The sequence below is a fragment of the Rhinoderma darwinii genome, unplaced genomic scaffold, assembly GCF_050947455.1.
Source record: "Rhinoderma darwinii isolate aRhiDar2 unplaced genomic scaffold, aRhiDar2.hap1 Scaffold_57, whole genome shotgun sequence".
NCBI lineage: Eukaryota > Metazoa > Chordata > Amphibia > Anura > Rhinodermatidae > Rhinoderma > Rhinoderma darwinii.
Window position 1 is genome coordinate 217577 of NW_027464122.1, and position 13909 is coordinate 231485.

General features: G+C 44.2%; 1 long non-coding RNA gene across 3 annotated transcripts; it reads right to left on the reverse strand.

The window, feature by feature from the left end:
- Positions 1–255: 255 nt before the first annotated feature.
- LOC142724076 (uncharacterized) lies at positions 256–12699 on the reverse strand. 3 transcript variants are annotated; one of them, XR_012875929.1, is made up of 4 exons: positions 12311–12699; positions 8969–9431; positions 7807–7902; positions 256–763 (listed from the first exon to the last, which is right to left on the reverse strand). It is a non-coding gene; the product is annotated as an uncharacterized LOC142724076 (long non-coding RNA). The 3 variants fall into 3 exon arrangements; XR_012875928.1 differs by lacking the exon at positions 12311–12699 and having other exon boundaries at positions 8969–9171; positions 9311–11662; XR_012875927.1 differs by lacking the exon at positions 12311–12699 and having other exon boundaries at positions 8969–11662.
- Positions 12700–13909: the final 1210 nt, after the last annotated feature.

Consider the following 13909-nt stretch of genomic DNA (forward strand, 5'->3'; position numbering starts at 1 on the left):
CTTGAAAAAAAATGTCAATTAGTCTTCTCACCTTTTAAACCTCTTTGTTGATAAGAACATCGACTGGATGCAGTTGTCTCTCTTTTTGTAGCTTCTTGTTCTTCTGACACGGAGTACAGTATGTCTCAGGCTGGGGGATTTCTTTGCTGGACTTCAATGAATCAGTGACCATGTCCACAATTGATTACACAGGTATAATATAGATTTTATGAAAGTTCTTTGGAATTAAAACAAATTATTTTTATGTATTTGTCTATCCATTTTTATTAGAAATACAATAAATACATTGAGGTATGTTTTTATTGACATGTGTTGCTATCAGCCAGACAGGAAAAAAATATGGATGGCCTTGGGAATCTGTAGAGGCAGCTGTTCTACAGGAAAGGGAGTGCAGAGACCCTACCAAACAGGACGAGGGGAGGAAGTCCATTGCCGGGCATCTGAAGAGACTTGCCATTAAACACCCAAAACCATTGTACTTCACCGCAGCCCTGCGAATCATGGACAAGGCTTCATTTTCAAAGACTTCTGGACAGTTGTCTTTTAATTGGATGGATCTTAAAAACCCCTTCTGGACAGTGGGGGATGGGAAGGAGGAGGTGTGGACGGATGACGTTCCGGCATTCTTAGATGGACATTAGTGGTTCATATCTGCTGCCTCTTTAGCTTTCAGGCCTTGATCTGGCACATCCCTTTCCATGGCTGACATTCTCGACACCAGGGCTTCCTCCTGCTGATGTTGTACGGTACATTCCCTTCAGTTCTGAAACAAGAATAAATAAAATGTCCTAGTGAAGAGTTGCTCTCTTGAAGATATTCCCCGTGACCCACACCAAGACCCTTTATCTGCCAGGTAGGTAGATAGTGCGTTCTATGTTCAACTAAGATACAAAATTCACAAGTAAATCTGCTCAACTAAGATGGGGTTAACACAAAGGTTTCAAAACGGGGACAGATAGGGCGCCAAGCGATGGTAGAATTTTATTTAAATACGCGTTTCTGGCACGACTTGTCCCTTTATCTGATCTTAACCTGACGAAGGGACCAGTCAAGTTTAGTCCCGGACCAGTCCGGTCCAGAAATACAGTCAAAATAAAATGGGTTTTACTTTACTGTCCACGTGTGAAGTATTTGTGTTACCCGCCGCTTACCAATTTTTAAAGGGGAACTCCAAGAAAAATTTGTCATGCAATCAAAGGCGCAGTGCCCACCCAAACTACATCGCAGGATTTTATTTAAAAAATTGGCTGTTATCTATTGGATTACTCCAATATGTAAAGGCCAATATCACTAACAGCTCCTGGCTCAGCCAGCAGAGGTGGGGTCCGGAGCCGAATGGGACCCAGAGCTGCTGAAGGAGCGGGAAGTACATAAAGGGGATTTGTCCGGGGGTCTGAATACATTTTAGGGTTTGGTATTAAAGGGGTTTTCCAGGCTTTATAAAAATTGTAATTCAAACTGAAAATTGCACCATTTAGCAAATACCCACCTTCTAATTCTCTGCGGCTCCAATGCCGGCGGTTCACAATCCTCTGCCGGCCTGTTTACATAGGCTGGACCAGTGATGTCCTGTATCGGCACATGATCGCACTAGTCAATCACTGGCCACAGTGGTCACGTGCCATACTTACTTAGATCACTTCTGCAGGCGATACCCTCCCTCTATACTGTCCTTACTGCAATGTTTTTATAGTGAGGACAGAATACAGGGAATATCTGGTACACAAAGTGTATTCTCACTAACCCTGCCCCATGACAAGCCATGCCCAATGAACCACGTTCTGTCAAAGGTAGGCCCTGTCAAGTCCTGTCTCAATCCATCTGAAACCGAAGTGTCCCTAGAAAGAAATTCCAAATATTGTCAACTATGCTCTATTAGGGTATAGTATGAAGAATCAGTGCAGTAGGGTCTATATACTACTATATACACAAAGCTGCCATGTGCCGAACATTGCAAAACACCCTTTTCATAAAAGAGCGTTAATTCCAGTCCTGCAGTCACCCTGATGACCTTATACTGTGCCAGTACTTGAGGTAGGTGTGCCCCTTTATATATTACTTGCAGCCAGAATTGGCACCGGGATTATCAGCTCATTGACAAATTCTTGAGGTCACATTTGTGTCTTGATGTCACCAGTCTGAACCAATCCTACACCACTTGCTCTTTATAGAATTTTCAGAAAAAAAAATACCCCTAGCAATAAATACTGCATGTAAATAATATTCTCATTACAGTACAACAACAAATAAATGGAAAAAGCGCCATATCCCTATTAGGTCCCGCGGACATCATAGAGGTGGTCCTTGACTTCCAGTCCTGCAGTCACCATGAAGACTTTGTGCTGTCAGTGCAGGCAGAATAAAGCTGACATGGTGACAATGTAATGTTTTATATGTACTACTACTCCCTGTACTGACTGATAGTAGAGAGAATGGACTAAGCTGAAGGATTCCCGACTCTTAGCAATTCTTTAACCCCTTAAGGACGCAGCCTAGTTTTGGCCTTAAGGCTCAGAGCTCATTTTTCAAATCTGACATATTTCACTTTATGTGGTAATAACGTCGGAATGCTTAAACCTACCCAAGCGATTCTGAGATTGTTTTCTCGTGACACATTGGGCTTCATGTTCGTGGTAAAATTTGGTCGATATATTCAGTGTTTATTGGTGAAAAATGTCAAAATTTCGAGAAAATTTTGAAAAAATTGCATTTTTCAGAATTTAAATGCATCTGATTGTAAAACAGACGGTTATACCACCCAAAATAGTTACTAGTTCACATTTCCCATATGTCTACTTTAGATTGGCATCGTTTTTTGAACATTCTTTTATTTTTCTTGGACGTTACAAGGCTTAGAACATAAACAGCAATTTCTCATATTTTTAAGAAAATTTCAAAAGCCTTTTTTTTAAGGTACCTCTTGAGTTCTGAAGTGGCTTTGTGGGGCCTATGTATTAGAAACCCTGATAAAACACCCCATTTTAAAAACTAGACCCCTCAAAGTATTCAAAACAGCAGTTAGAAAGTTTTTTAACCCTTCAGGCATTTCACAGGAATTAAAGCAAAGTGGAGGTGAAATTTGCAAATTTCATTTTTCTTGCTGAATTTCAATTTTATTCATTTTTTTTTCTGTAACAGAGAAGGTTTTACCAGAAAAACACTACTAAATATGTATTGTCCAGATTCTGCAGTTTTTAGAAATGTCCCACATGTGGCCCTACTGTGCTCGTGGACTAAAACACAAGCCCTAGAAGCAAGGAAGCACCTAGTGCATTTTGAGTCCTCTTTTTTATTAGAATATATTTTAGGCAGCATGCCAGGTTTGAAGAGGTGTTGAGGTGTCAAAACAGTAGGAATCCCCCAATAGTGACCCCATTTTGGAAACTACACCCCTCAAGGAATTCATTTAGGGTTGTTGTTACCATTTTGACCACACAGTTTTTTCACAGCACGTATTTGAATTGGGCTCTGAAATGAAAAAAATTTCATTTTTTCCAATAAAATGTCATTTGTGATCAAAATTTCTTATTTTCACAGGGAACAAAATACTCAATTTTGTTGCCCAATTTCTCCTGAGTGCATCAATACCCCATTTGTGGCAATAAACTGCCGTTTGGGCCCATGGGAGGCCTCAGAAGGGAAGGAGCGCTGTGTGTTCTTTGGAGTACAGATTTTGCTGGTTTGGTTTTCGGGTGCCATGTCGCATTTGCAGAGCCCCAGAGGTATCAAAGCAATGGAAACCCACCAGAAGTGACCCCATTTTGGAAACTACACCCCTCAAGGAATTCATTTATGGGTAATGTGACCATTTAGACTCCATAGTTTCTTCACAGAACTTATTTGAATTGGGCTGGGAATTAAAAAAATATATATTTTTTCCAATAATATGTAATTTTAGCTCAAAAATTCTTATTTTCACAAGAAATAAAATACTCCATTTTGTTGCCCAATTTGTCCTGAGTGCGGCAATACCCCATTTGTGGTGATAAACTGCCGCTTGGGCCCATGGGAGGGCTCAGAAGGAAAGGAGCGCTGTGTGTTCTTTGGAGTACAGAATTTGCTGGATTGGTTTTCAGGTGCCATGTCGCATTTGCAGAGCCCCAGAGCTATCAAAGCAATAGAAACCAATCACAAATGACCCCATTTTGGAAACTACACCCCTCAAGGAATTCATTTATGGGTGTTGTGACCATTTTGACCCCATAGTTTTTTCACAGAACTTATTTGAATTGGGCTGGGAATGAAAACAAAATTATTTTTTTCAAATAATATGTAGTTTTGGCTGAAAATTTCTTATTTTCACAAGAAACAAAATACCCCATTCTGTTGCGCAATTTGTTCTGAGTGCCGCAATACCCCATTTGTTGTGATAAACTGCCGTTTGGGCCCATGGGAGGGCTCAGAAGGAAAGGACCACCATTTGGCCTACTGGGGATTTTCTAGTGCGAAGTCATGTATGCAGAAGCCCCTGAGGTACCAGTACAGTTGAAGCCCGCAAGAAGTGACCCCGTTTTAAAAACTACACCCTTAAGGCATTCATCTAGAGGTGTAGTGAGCATTTTGACCGTAGACCTACACCCCATAAACTGTAATGTAGGTTCTCCCGGGTATGGCAATACCCTACATGTGGCTGTTATCAGCTGCCTGGACACACAGCAGGGCCCAGAGGGGAAAGACGAGGGGGGATAAGCTGTGTGGAGTGCATGAGGGTAAGTAAAATTGGGGTAAATTATAAACCAAGGGATGTATGATAAATTTTAAAACACTTTCATACAGAGCTCTGGTTATTCGGGACAGGTGTCACATTGATATATTGTGTCATCCATTATCGCCCTCTTATAGCAGACTTTGCACCTCTTTTGACTTTTTCCCTTCTTGCCAGTTTGGGGAACTTCTCCTGGAAAGTGTTGCCCTGGTACGATGCGTGTGGGCTCGCTTCCAGAAGTACTGGGTGCCCCCCCCTTCTTGGTCCCTAAAGATTAGGTTCTTGATAATCACCTGCATTGTACAATGCCATATGTATGATGTGCCCGGCCAGCTTCTTATACCACACCGCATGGCGCTGTAGGGCTTCAGGGCTTGATCTTACAAGTCCATCCCTCCCATGTACCTATTGTAGTCCAGGATGCAGTCTGGTTTGGGGGTGGCCTTTCCTTCATATATCCTAAACCTGTAGGTATACCCTGATGCACTCTCACAGCTTATACATCTTCACGCCATACCTTGCCCTCTTACCTGGCAGGTACTCGCGGAATTGAACGCTCCCTTTAAAATGTACCAGGGACTCATCAATAGAAATACACTTCTCGGGGGTGTATGCTTGGGAAAACCGGGCACTGGAACGGTCTAATAGGGGTCTCCGTTTATACAAACGGTCAAAACTGGGGTCATCTCGGGGTGGGCACGGCTCATTATCAGTATAATGTAAGAAGCGAAGTATTGCCTCATTTATTTATTTTTTTAGGTTCCAGTTCAGTTCTGAAGTTGCTTTGAGGGGCCCATATATTAGAAACCCCTATCAAATACCCCATTTTAGAAACTAGACCCCTCAAAGTATTCACAACAGCATGTAGAAAGTTTATGAACCCTTTAGGTGTTACACAAAAATTTAGAGCAAAGTAGAGGTGAAATTTAAATTTTTTTTTTGTCAGAAAATCCTCTTTATACCATTTTTTTTATAACACAAAAGGATTTATCAGTGAAACGCAACTTAATACGTATTACCCAGATTCTGCAGTTTTGAGAAATATCCCACATGTGGCCCTCGGGCGGTAATGGACTGAAGCACCGGCCTCCGAAGCAAAGGAGCACCCAGTGGATTTTGAAGCCTCTTTTTTATTAGGCACCATGTCCGGTTTGAAGAGGTCTTGTGGTGCCAAAACATTGGGAACCCCCCAAAAGTGACCCCAATTTGGAAACTAGACCCCTTGAGGAATCCATTGTAGTTTTCTTGGGGTGCATGCGGCTTTTTGATCAGGTTTTTATTCTATTTTTAGTTGGCGTGGTGACTAAAAAACAGCAATTGTACTATTGTTTTTTTTTTTCGTTTTTTTTTACAGCGTGCACCGTGCGCTATAAATGACATATTCACTTTATTCTGCGGGGCGATACGATTACGGCGATACCAGATGTTTATAGTTTTTTTTTATGTCTTATGGCGTTTGCACAATAAAATAAGTTTTGTAAACAATCATTCACTTTTTGTGTTACCTTATTCTAAGAGCCATAACGTTTTTATTTTTTAATCAATAAAGCCGTGCGAGGACTTATTTTTTGCGTAACGAACTGGAGTTTTGATCAGTAACATTTTTAGGTACATGCGACTTTTTGATCTCTTTTTATTCCTTTTTTTGGGAGGTGAAGTGACCAAACAATTGTGATTGTGGTTCGGTTTATTATTATTTTATTTTACGGCGTTCATCGTGCGGGATAAATAATGAAATAATTTTGTAGTTCAGGCCGTTACGGACGCGGCGATACCAATTATGTATAGTTTATTTGTTTGTTTATATATTTTTATTAATAATAAAGGACTGATAAGGGAAAAGGGGGGATTTTTACTTTTATTACTTTTAAATCTTTTATTTTCTTATTTTTACACATCTTTTTTTAACTTTTTTTTAACTTTATTACTTTGTCCCACTAGGGGACATGAGGGCAGGAGGCCCTGATCGCTATTCTAATACACTGCACTACATGCGTAGTGCAGTGTATTAGAACTGTCAGCTACTCACTGACAGCAAGCATAGTGGGTCCTGACGTTGTCAGGACCCACTAGGCTTCCGTCTATGGCATAGCCGGACGCCATTGTTTGGTGTCCGGTTGCCATAGTCACCATCGCCGGCCGCTATCGCGTAGCAGGCCGGCGATGGCAGCTTAACCCCTAAAAAGCCGCGATCTCTATAGAACGCGGCTTTTAAGGGGTTAATCAGCGGGGACACAGCGATCGGTCCCCGCTGTAGGAGCTGTGACAGCTGCTGAACAAGACAGCAGCGTCACAGCTCCTGTATGTGTCGGGAGGACGGCCGAAACGGCCGTTACTCCCGAGACGTACTATTACGGCATGGAGCGCGAACGATACAGCTGCCATGCCGTAATAGTACGTCAAGGAGCGGGAAGGGGTTAAATAGGGAATATGCCCTGAATACTAACCCCAAATTTATATTACATTTATAGTAGGGCAGATTTACTATTCAAATTGAGCCAGAATTATGGCGTACATGTTGTGCGCCATATTTATTAATTGTTTTAGACACATTTTGCGGCGTGCTTGACAAGGGGTGTGGCCTATAATAAAGGGGCGTGTCTTAAACTAAGCCAACCAAGAGGTGGTATAAGGAAGAGAAAAGTGTCTAACATGTCTAGCAAAATCTATCATACATCGTGCACCACTGTGATAAATTTGGCGCAGTTTCTGACTTCCTTGTATCAGTTTACACTGTGTAAAACTCAGATAGTTTTAGACCCCATGCACACTAAATTATTTTTGCGGCCGCAATTCACCCGCAAATCTGCAGGTGAATTGCGGCCCCATTCATTTCAATGGGCCCATGCACACGACCTTGGTTTCCACGGTCCGTGCATTGCCCAGGAACCTGGTCCGCAAAAACAACGGACATGTCTTACTACGGTCGTGTTTTGCGGTACAGGCTCATAGAAAATAATGCACGCGGTCATATGCACGGCCTGCGATTTGAGGGCGGCCGTGGGTGACACTCCGCGGACGTACGAGCCGTAAGTCACGGTCAATGCACCTCACTATGGTCGTGTGCATGAGGCCTTAATAAATCTGCCCCATGGTAATACCAGTGACAGCCCGCTCTTTCCCGGTGGGGTACAGTCCTCCGCAGCATCTTCATCCATGTCTCATCTTGTATGTGCCGGTTACTTTTCTCCTTATACCTGAGAAGTAACAAAAATAACATCAGAAACTAAAAAAACACAATTCCAAGTATTTCTCCCCATTTCTAAAAATAACATTTCCTGCAGGTGAATAATGGAAAATATAAAGATATAAATATATTCAGGCCTATGTGTCTGTCCAGGGGGTCAGTGAGGGTCCTGCCTGTTATATGTGGGGAGGTCTTGCTGCACAATAACGGAGGGGAAAATGTCTGTACATCAATATATATTTGTCTCTAGGAGCCCCTACAAAGTCTCAGTGAGGGCCCTGTCTGTTATACGGGGGGAGCTTGTATACAGCGTTAGTAACAGGCATGTCACTCCAGTATAGATATTTTGGGTGCCGGTTCTTCGACCTCACTGTCCATAGTTTAATTAAACACCTTAAGAAAATCAATTATCACCAAGAAGTTTTATTTAAAGGGGTACTCCCATCTTACTATTTCTCTGGGACTCACACCTATGTGGAAAACGGAGGTCTCTCCCTGACCCTGTCCTGCTTTGTTCCCAGATCCCTGTCCCGTCTAATGGCTGCTGATTCCAGGTGGAGAATGACTTGGGAAAGGCCTCGCACGTTCCTCTCTCTATTCTGTTCTATGGAAGTTTCGGAAACAGCTGAGCGCTGTTGAACTATTTGCGTAACTCCCATTGTACAGAACGGAGAGAGCTGCGTGCATGCGCATAGGTGGATATCACATAAACGTCTGAGATGGAGAAAACCCTCTAAAGAGATTATTTCATTAAAGGGGTTGTACATAATTAGAAAAATAGAGCTGATATCTTCCAAAAACAGAGCCACACCTGTCCACAGGTGATGTGCGGTGTGTGGACAGCTTAGCCCTATACATTTCAATACAGAAAAGCTGCAATACCACACACAGCCTCTGGACAGAGGTGGCGCAGAGCTTCCATTTGGGTCATAGAGAGGGTCTCCAGCGTGATACCCCCCTCTATGATATCTAAATACCCTTATAGGGCATTTCCGGTGTAACCAGAAGTTAAGGTGATACAAAAAAATATTCCATACATGAGATTTCCTTAATGGAGATATTGTAACAATAATTACTGAAAATATGTAATTGACTTTTTCCTCCATTGTAGGAATAGAACCCGAGAAGTGACGTTTTGGACTACGGAACAGTCGATCCTCCGGATGAAATGCTGTGTGGTTGGAGCGCAGTCCCAGGAGCGCTGGTGTTGATGTGCTGATCCATGTTCTTCTTATCTGGAGCTTGTATACAGAACACGCGATCCTTCTGGTCCGACCTACTAACATATATAAGCACAGCCTAAACACACACGTAATGATATATAATAACATAACATTAACATAACATTACTATGTATCAGCCCTGATACGTCAGTCTCATCATATTTCTGGGGTCCCCGCACACAGGATATACGTTACCTCCTGTGATGATGTCACTTCCCTGTATTTCCTGTATGACATGGCTGCTCTTCCTCTTCCCGTTTCCCTTTCTGATGTATTTCCTCTTCCTGTGTGATAAGACGTGTGCTGTTGCCTCCTGCTGTGTATAACACGAGATGCAACATGTCTTATAAAACATGTAAATAATAATCGCAGAAAGCGAAAAACATTTTGTTCATTTCCATTCACATCAATGGTTATTTGTTTGCAGCCGTTTTTCTGAGCCATACTTGTCTGTTTTTAGAATCAACTACAGGGAGATTTGAGATGTGGTTTGAGAATTTCTTTCCTATGTAAACCACACCGATAAGGACAGCTAAGAAGCCTCAGTTATCAGCGAGCGACCCCATCATTAGACTAAGCAGAGTGCCCCCATACAGTGCCAGCAGAGTATTGTCCCTTAAACAGTGCCAGTATACTGCCCCCTCATAAACAACACTACCAGCAGAGACCACCTCAATAAACCATATTGCCAGCAAAGTGCCTCCAATAATTAGTGCCAGCAGACTGCCCCCAATAACCACTACAAGCAGAGTTCCCCCTCACAAATAGTCCCAGCAGAGTGCCTTCCTTTATGCAGCTACATCATGTAAGATCTTCCCTAGTTTGGAAGTCTCCAGGACAATCTGGGAGAGAAGACAAGTGTGATGTAACCTGGTTGCAGTGTGTAAATGTAGCCTGAAACATCACGTGTAGCCCCTAAGTCTATGTTCACATGTTACATATTTATTGCAGATTTCCATGGTCAAATTGACACATAAAGTATGAATGTGAATAGGGTTCTAGAAAACTGCATAAACTTAGGCCTAGTTCACACAGAGTTTTTTTGGAGCGTTTTTTTAAGTGGAAAACGCATCGAAAACCGCACCAAAAAACGTCCGAAAACTAATCTTATTGATTTCAATGGGATGCAGAGGCGTTTTTCCCACGAGAAAAAAACACTCACAGGAAAAAGCAGCGTCAAGCCCTTTCTTCAAGCGTTTCCGTCTCTGACCTCCCATTGCCATCAATGGGAGGCAAAGAAAATGGTTTTCGCAGCATTTTTGCCTGCGGTGCTCAATGGCCGTGGTCGAAAAATGCGTAAAAAAAGCGGCAGAAGGAATTTTGAGGCAGATTTTTCCACCTGCAAAAAACTTGGTGTGTAAACAGGGACTTCGTGTCCACATGTGACCTACTCTATCCAATCACAGCTGTAATTCCAGCCAAGGCTGCCTAAGATTATGTTCACACCCCCCACTTCTCTTGCGGTTTGGCCGCTGCAGCCCGATGAGGAGGGATTATAACTAGAAATTGTGGATATAAAGAACATGCAGAGGTTTCTGTGTGACAGTCTAAGGGCATGACCAGACGTGGCGGAGTTCTGCATACACTGTCCGCATCAATGCCGCACATAATCTGCGTTGCAGATTCTGTCCGGCTTTGCCTAAAATGGCATTAAATTGATGCAGACTGGCCGTTGCGTATTGAGGGGGAAAGGGCTTCCCTTCTCTCTATCAGTGCAGGATAGAGAGAAGGGACAGCCCTTTCCCTAGTAAAAGAAAAAGAAATTCATACTTACCCGGCCGTTGTCTTGGTGACGCGTCCCTCTTTCGACTTCCAGCCCGACCTCCCTGTATGACGCGGCAGTTCATGTGACCGCTGCAGCCTGTGATTGGCCTGTGATTGGCTGCAGCCATCACTTGGACTGAAACGTAATCCCGGGAGGCCGGACTGGAGGAAGAAGCAGGGAGTTATGGGTAAGTATGAACTTCTATTTTTTTACAGGCTGATGTATATTGTGATCGGATGTCACTGACCAGGGTGCTGAAACAGTTACTGCCAATTGTTTAACTCTTTCAGCACCCTGGACAGTGACTATTTACTGACATCGCCTATTAACGCTCCTGTAATTACGGGTGCACACACGCAGTCACCCGTAATTACGGGAGCCCCATTGACTTCCTCAGTCTGGCTGTAGATCTAGAGATACATAGGTTTAGCCAGAATGAAGAACTATCATGTTAGTAAAACCAGTACGCTCCGCAGCACACATAACATCTGCGGACTTCATTGCGGAATTTTCACTCTCCATTGAAGTCAATGGAGAAATTCCGCAATGAGTCCGCAACAAGTCCGCTACACGTCTGCAACAGCCAGTGTATGCTGCGGACACCAAATTCCGCACCACAGCCTATGCTCCGCAGAATTGTCCGCAACGTGTAAACGAACCCAACTAAAAAGCTGTGGAAAGCAATGGAGAAACGTGTACGCTGCGGATTTCCGCTGCCGACTATCCGCAGCGGAATTGCAGAGCAATTCCGCCACGTCTGGTCATGCCCTAAGGCTCTGTTCACATCTGCATTGGGGTCCCGTTCTGACGTTCCCGTCAGAGGTTTCCGTCAGAACAGGACCCTGAGCAGACACAAACTGACACAGACGGAAACCAGGGGTTTCCGTTTCCATCACCATTGATTTCAGTAGTCGACTAAGCTATTGCTTCCGGCAAAACGAAGGGTCCGGAGCACAAAAGAGACAAACGGAAACCACGGGCACCGGCTCCGTCACCATTGAAATCAATGGTGATGGAAACGGAAACCCCTGGTTTTCGTCGGTGTCTGCTCAGGGTCCCGTTCTAACGGAAACCTCCGACGGAACGTCAGAACGGGACCCCAACGCAGATGTGAACAGAGCCTAATATGGATGAGAAAGGGGAGGTGGGAATACTCATTTATTATGCCCTGATACTGAACTGGTATTACTAGTATTATACCCTGTTCTATGAACTCTACCCGCTGGAGTACCCCAAAGATGCTTGTACCACTGATCGAGGTGCTATGTGTTTTGTAGTAAAATTAAATTGGTATTTGATTATTTTTTTTACAGTTAATATTTATTAAAAATTCTGTTTTAAAGTTTTTTGCCTGGCAGTGATAGTTTGATATTTGTCCAAAACCTATTTATTTCCATATTTCATGGATATTATGAGGTGGGACGACTCACCTAACCAGTATGTACCTGACGGGAGCTGCATGCGTCCATCTCATCAAGTCTCCGATCTCCTGGCAGCTCCACTTTGTACAGATCCTACAATGAAAATCTATGCAAAAAGTTTACACCAAAAAAACAGAAAATTCTACTGCGGAACCAGGATTGTTGTTGTGTGGCAGGGCTGCACCTCGCCCTTCTGCTGCCGGAGGTAAACAGTGAAATAGCGCCACCACCTGCATCACCATAGAGTGGCCATGTGGGGTAGAGAAAAGATAGCAAAGAAAATATAGAAAACCTTTATGTTTACATGTAGTAGAAATCTATTTAATACAAGTGAATAATATTTATAAAAATCGTAATCACATGCTGCGTTAGGCCTCATTCCCACGACAGGGTTTCCCGGCCGGGTGCCGGCCGTTCATAAATCGGCCGGCACCCGGCTGCATTAGGAATAATAGACCCCTAATGGGGCTATTCACACGACCGATTTTTTGACGGCCGGGGAAACCGGCCGTCAAAAAATAGGACATGCTCTATCTTCGGCCGGGTACCCGGCCGCCCGGCTCCCATAGAAGTCTATGGGGCCGGGTAATACCCGGCCATCACCGGGATGTGTCCCGAGTGATGGCCGGGTTTTCCGGCGCTTGCGCTCTATCTCCTCCTCCTCACAGCGCAGAGTGCATGTGAGGAGGAGGAGTTGATGCCATTCTGACGAATGGCATCGCTGTACACTGTGTTGCAGGGCCGGGGTGTACAGCAGGTGGAAGGGAGCGCTGCGCTGGCTCCCATCCCCTGCTTGTTTTAAAAGCACCCTGGCCCGGCGACACCTTCGATGGCGCCGCTAGCAGCTGCTGCGGCTGCTACTACTGCAGCGACGCCACTATCGCAGAGCAGGGAGGTATCTCCCCGCTCTGCTATGTGCTAGCCGCACTTTAGCTCCTTGAAGGAGCGGAATCCCTGTGTTTTCGGGGATTCCGCTCCTGGACAGAGCGCTTGATGTCTCTGTCCATATCTGGGCAGTGACATCAGGGGAAACTCCTGAAGCGGAATCCCCGAACACATGGGGATTCCCCTTCAGGAGTTGCCGCTGATGTCACTGTCCAGATCTGCCCGGCCCGGATGCAAAACTTTATGTAAACCGGCCGGGCAGAATGGCCGATTTTACCGGCCGGCACTCGGGCTCGGGGCGCGACCCGGTCGTGTGAATCCCGCCTTAGGCCTCATTCACACGACAGGGTCCGAGTGTCGGCCAGGAAAATCGGCCGTTTTTGGCCGATTTTCCCGGCCGGTTTGCATCCGTTCCGATTCCGTTCCGGGCCGTGTTGCTGTTTTTACCGGCCGATTTGGACCCGATTTGCATCCGGTTTTTTCCCTGACCGTTTTTTAATCGGATTAATTTTTTGCACTTTACTTATTTTTTTATTATTATGTTCTGTCCCTCAAAGGTCAAAAAAGACCTTTTTGGAACTTTTAATATTTTTTTTCTTTCTTTTACACCATGGTTTTCCCTGTAACTGGAGCTGCACAGCAGCCCCAGTTACAGGGGAAATCAGCCCTCTCACAGTGACGATTGTCACTAATAGGATTGTGCTAGGTCTAGTAAGACCCAGC